Below are 5,794 nucleotides of genomic sequence, written 5' to 3' on the forward strand. Positions count from 1 at the left end.
ACACCTTTATCCAACCGATTGTTCAGAATGCCATGCTGCTATAGCTTTAAAAATCTGCAATTTAAAATTTACGGTCTGTGCGTGAAATGGTCACTTCGCATCCAGCTATTATTTCCGCCCATTGTCAATATTCTACTAAGCTAGTAGTTTATTGCTTTCTATTTGCTAAGCTTCTTATTTGGTGAAGCATCTTCTTTTTTTGTATAATATAAATTTAAAATGTTATTTCAAATGCTAAAAAAGAAAGTAAGGGAGAGAGTGAGACAGCAAAAATTAAGGGAAGGAGGGAGGGAAGAGAAAACGAAGGGAAAGGCAGCACATTCTTAGAAGTACGCTTACAAACACATTGAATCTGTAACAAAAAAAACAACTTAATTTAAAATGAATCTTAAAATATATATATTTTCCACTTTATTTTAATGTTAAATTGGCTTTTAACAGATTCATTGTGATTCATATATTCATTTCTAAGAGCATACTAACATTCTTTTTCTCCCTCAATCTGAAACTCCTTCATCCTAGAAATCTGAAAGTATAAGACCCAACACAAGGGCTCAATTGACTAAGCTTCCCTTTGCAAGCGTAGGTTCATTTCCCAGTGGTCCCACTTCCCGTCCAGCTCCCTACTTATGGACAAGGAAAGCACCAGAGGATTGCCCAAGTCCTTGGGCCCCTGCACCCTGTGGGAGACGCAGAAGAATCACTTCACTCCTGCTCCTGGTTCTGAGCTTCACAAAGGCTCAGCTCTGGCCATTGAGCCGTTTGTGCTATAACCAGCAGAAGAACGTCTCTCTGTCTCTCCTCTCTGTAAAAGTGCTTTCACAATAAAATCAAGTAAATCTTTTTTATTATTATTTAAAAATTAAATTCCAAAGCATAGTAAAACATCTCTGAGTTTGTGAAATAAATGTAAATATTTAAGCTCTGACTTCACTATTAATTAGCTTAGGCCAATTAATCAAACTCTTCGCTGTAACTTCATGTGTAAAATAATGATAATAAGAATGATTCTCAGAGGAAGGCAATGGGACTTAGCAAAGCAACTTAGGTTGAGTGATTCACATTCAGTGTTGGAAACGGTGATTATTTGCTGCATGCTGGCTTTCATAACCACACATGTCACGGTGCCAGGGAAACTGATCGGATGCCAATACAGGCTTAAATGGAGATGCAAAGAAGGGAAGAATGTTGCCTTTACTGATTACTCCAGGGTAATAACAAACATATCTTCCAATTCTGCAATATTTCAACACAGGCTTATACTCCTCCCAGAGCAGAGGAAGACTAAACACACAAAAGAACTGAAAAAAAAAACTTCTTTCCTGTTTAACAAGCCGGAAGGATTTCATCAGGGCTTCTCTCCATGGATAACTTCAGTAAAAGGCCAAAGATTTATATGATCTGAAAAGAAACCAGAATATATACCAGTGCTTCTCAAACATGCTTCGGGATCAGATCAGAGAGTTTTAAAACACATTTATATATATATATATATATATTTATGTTCCTAATTCAGAAAAGTTTCATCCAGTCCCTTAAATTTAGGATCTACACACATTCTTTTCAAAGCACTCTCTTTAGAAGATTTTGGTGATGGGCTTGCTGAAAAATGAGCACAAACTCGCTTCTACATCTTCATACCAAAGCTCGGTTATTTTGTTTCCATCTGCAAGCTTAGTCCCACCCTGGATGCTTTTCTTGCACCAGTCTTTGCACCAGCATTTAGGGCTACTGATAATCAAGACAGAATTATTGGAAAATCCACTACCTTCCAGAGAAGTGCATCCAACTTTGGTGAGATCTGTTTATTGTTAGTTTATGTTGAGTCTTTATCTGGCTCTTCTACTATAACTTAATAACCAATGGTTTTAGTCTTACCACTCAGAGTCAAGCAGAAACCACACAAATCGGTTTTCGGTATATAACCTGGTATCCTGGATGTGTTTGGGAAATATCTAAGGGGGTCTCAAGGCTAGGCCTCCTACTGAAGTTTAATAGAATGGCAAACATTGTAACAGACAGCTTCCCAGAAGAAAGGGGATTTTAGTTGGACCTTAACAGAAAGAAGGGATTTGAGGGGATGGGAAATGGGGGTAATCTGTCTTCCAAGAAGGTACAAGGTCGGGAATGAGTTGCAACTCTGTCACTCATGAGAGGGTGTGGTAGATGGATAGCAAAGGAAAGCACTCAAAGAAATTAATCTCCTTGATGAGCTTTGCACACTAGGAGGCGACATGAACATCTGCAAAGTGAGAGAGTTTCAAGGCCATGAGGGTACTGGATCAGTAGGTAGTGGGCAAGCATTTAGAAAGCTCCTCCAAAGGAGCTGTGCTCTGTCTCCGTTACCCAAAGCCATCTCTCTGCCCTAATCAGAAACACAGGCCTTTTTATCCCCAGTTTGCATGTGAACACACTGAAGGTAAAAAAATTCGCAAAGGACTTTCGCAAAGGCTACCCATTCAAGAGGTGGTAACAATCAGGATTTGTATCTAGGTGGGCTTTTGTGCATCTTAGGAGACTTGTGGTCTATGTTTACAGCCCATATAAGCAAATTAAGTGGTTGGTGGAAGAGCAATCATTTGCAACAGAAGAGAATATCTAGCAAAAAAAAAAAAATAGGAAAGCCACACGCGCACACACACACACACACCACATAAACAGAGAGAGAGAGATGAGCCTGGGCCAACATATATCACAATCCAACAGAAACTGACCTATGATCCTTCTGGATAACATATTCCAGGGAAAATTCAGGGGATCTGGGAAAGAATGGTCATTTTATGGGAAGTGAATAATAGCATGAGAATCCTTGACCATTGCACTCTTCTCTTTCAAACCTTCAAGCTACTTAGAGGCATGTAACTTTTCTTTGTTGTTGTTGCTGTAGTTTATGAAAACTTTGTCTCCTTTCATAACTGCTGGACTAGATCAGGTGTCTTTTCCCTCTGGTGTCTGCCCACATACAAGCCGATACATGATAAGATTGAGTCTCTGCTAGAGGATATAATTATAATAATAATAGTAAACAACAATAATAACAACATCATGCAGGTTAGGCATTTCTGTTCTGAAGAGTTCCTGTCTCTATCACTTGGAGCTTTTGCTCAAATCAAAGTACCTGTTGCCTGTTGCCAGCACAGTTCTCTGTGTGTCTAGCTCTTGAGTTATTGAGATGAATGAATGTTCAAGTCCCTGGTTCAGGTCACAGTTGCCACCTTCTCCAAGAAAGAAAATAATGTGTTTCTGACCTGCAAGTCCCCACTTGAGACTTCCTGGACAGAGGTATAAGAGCTAAATTTCCTATGTCTCCTGTTCCTTGAGTTTCCTTGGTAGAAAGGTCAAGAATCCCGTTGACATTCACCAGCGTGGTTAAAGACATCTATGCATGCATGTTACTGACTGATCTCGTGGCATGCAGCCTCATCTCTCTCGATCCGTTCACCCAACAACACTCTGTGTAACTGGGTTAAAGCTCATTTTGCTTTTTGTCCTTTTCCCATTCCTCAGCACCTTAAAAGACATTAGAGACCTTTGTGATTCTGGCCTTTTGCTGCTTTGAAAGTATTTTTTATTCTTCTTCTTCAATATTTTGGCATTCTAAATAATTATACTAGAGTAGGCATCATAAATTAAGAACCTACTATGTGATATCATGTCAATCATTTTTCCACTTAGTATAGGCCTTTATTTTGCCCCCATTGTACTATTCTGAGGCAAATGTCTACATTATCTTCATTGTACCAGACAAGATGATGAAACAGAAGGGGTAATTAACATGGCTTAATTCACACAGTTTGTATCTGGAAATTGGATCCTTCCACTGACAAATTCCAAACCACTGATGATTCCCTCTTTTTATCAGGTTGTAATGGAACCTCATGTTTATGTATTTATCTGTAACTCAAGCCCTCAACACCTAGAAATTAAGAATAGTGCTTTGTCCCCCATTGTCCTCTACTCTACCTGGAAGATCCCAGCAGGCACCAAGCAAATGTTTCTACAGTATGTTATATCATACATAATTTCCCAAAGGTAGAGAGAGAGAGGTGTGCTTAAAATGCAGGGGGTTTCTTTTCTTTTCTTTTTTTTAAAGATTTATTTCTTATTGGAAATTTTATTGAAAATTCACTTGTACAGAGAGGAGAGACACACAGAAAGATCTTCCATCCACTGCTTCACTCTCCAAGCAGCCGCAATGGCCAGAGCTGAGATAACCCGAAGCCAGGAGCCAGGAACTTCATCCAGGTCTCCCACACAGGTGCAGGATCCCAGGGCTTTGGGTCATCCTGTACTGCTTTCCCAGGCCACAAGCAGAGAGCTAGATGGGAAGTGGAGCAGCCGGGGGACGAACCAGAGCCCATATGGAATCCTAGGCATGCAAGGCAGGAACTTTAGCCACTAGGTTACCGTGCTGGGCCCTTAGCAGCTTAGTTCCAGACTGGCTCAAATCTGTGTGCTCTGGTTACTTACCAGCCTGTGGTTGGGTTCTTAACTGATCTAACCTTAGGTCCCTATTCTGTATGAGGAACAAATGAATTAATTCACATTAGATGCCTAGTATCAAGGAGCATCTTCATAAATACAAGCTATGGTTGCCAATCTGCTACTTGATGACTCAAAGTCCCTGTACATACTGTAAGGGATATCCCTGTCACACTGCTCGCCCAGTCTTTCCAGCAAACACTGAACTGCCCTGAACACAGAGTCCTGATTTTATTTGTATTTCTTCTTTGTATTCCCATTAAGAGATGGAAAGATTTTCAGAAGAGTGTGCAGAGTTACGGATTAAGTCAATGTTTCCATATAGTCTATAAGCAGTAATAAGCCTGCCAGATAGATTTCTTTCCTTTTTAGGGATTTGTTTATTTGAAAGTCCGAGTTACAGAAACAGAGGGAGAGTTAGAAGTCTTCCATCCACACATTCACTCCCCTGGTTTCCTCAACTGCCAGGACTGAGCTAGGCCAAAGCCTGAGCCAGGAACTCGGTACAGATCTCCCATAAGGACGGCAGGGGCCCAAATACACAAGCCATCTGAAACCACATTTCCCAGTCCAGTAGCAAAGAGCTGGATTAGAAGTGCAGCCACGTGGACATGAACTACTATGCCACAACGCCATCGCTAGAGGGAAACTCTTGCATTGCTAGTTTCCATGTTAAACTTGATATTATAAACTGCATTATAATGCCTCATTCAGCATTCTTTCAAAGCTAGTTACTGAAGTTTAGCACATGTCAAGGTCATCTATTTACTGTATGCCAAACATCATGCTGTGTATATTGCATACTTTCCCCTACTTGGTGAAAAATTGTTACAATACAAAAGTCAAGTGTACTGGAAAAACACTAGCAAATCCAATTTAAACCTTTCCTCTTGGGGTCCACCCAGTAGGACATATGTGTAAATCTTCATTTGCACATCCTTTCTCCCAGAGAGCTCAAGCAGACCCTAGCCAATAATAATAAAGCCAAATGAGTTAAAAAGAAAAATGTTTATAAGGAGACTCTTCTAGATGCTCAGTAAGTCCCTACACTGGCACAATTGTTTCTACTTCAAGCCAGCCAGGGTTTCCTGGAGAGCAGAGGTCATGCACCAGTGACCAATTTGACAAGCTTTTATTTCACATCCAAACTTTTGTAGTTGAGCAGTGCTCACTGCATATGCTACATCACAAGTTAAAATCACGGGCTAATTCTTGTGCCCAGGAAGGTAAACTAGAACCCAGTTTAAATGTCCCCATCTATGCATCTGCCAAGAGAGTTGCCAAGAAATTACATAAGGTACCTGAGAAAGTA

The 5,794-nt window shown here is 40.3% G+C and overlaps 1 non-coding gene across 1 annotated transcript; it reads right to left on the reverse strand.

The window, feature by feature from the left end:
- Positions 1 to 1,305: 1,305 nt before the first annotated feature.
- On the reverse strand, positions 1,306 to 1,421 carry LOC121145198. Its single transcript, XR_005881979.1, has one exon. It is a non-coding gene; the product is annotated as a U5 spliceosomal RNA (small nuclear RNA).
- Positions 1,422 to 5,794: the final 4,373 nt, after the last annotated feature.

The sequence above is a fragment of the Ochotona curzoniae genome, unplaced genomic scaffold (assembly GCF_017591425.1).
Source record: "Ochotona curzoniae isolate NIBS_2020 unplaced genomic scaffold, NIBS_Ocur_1.0 scaffold_3208, whole genome shotgun sequence".
In the NCBI taxonomy this organism is placed as follows: domain Eukaryota; kingdom Metazoa; phylum Chordata; class Mammalia; order Lagomorpha; family Ochotonidae; genus Ochotona; species Ochotona curzoniae.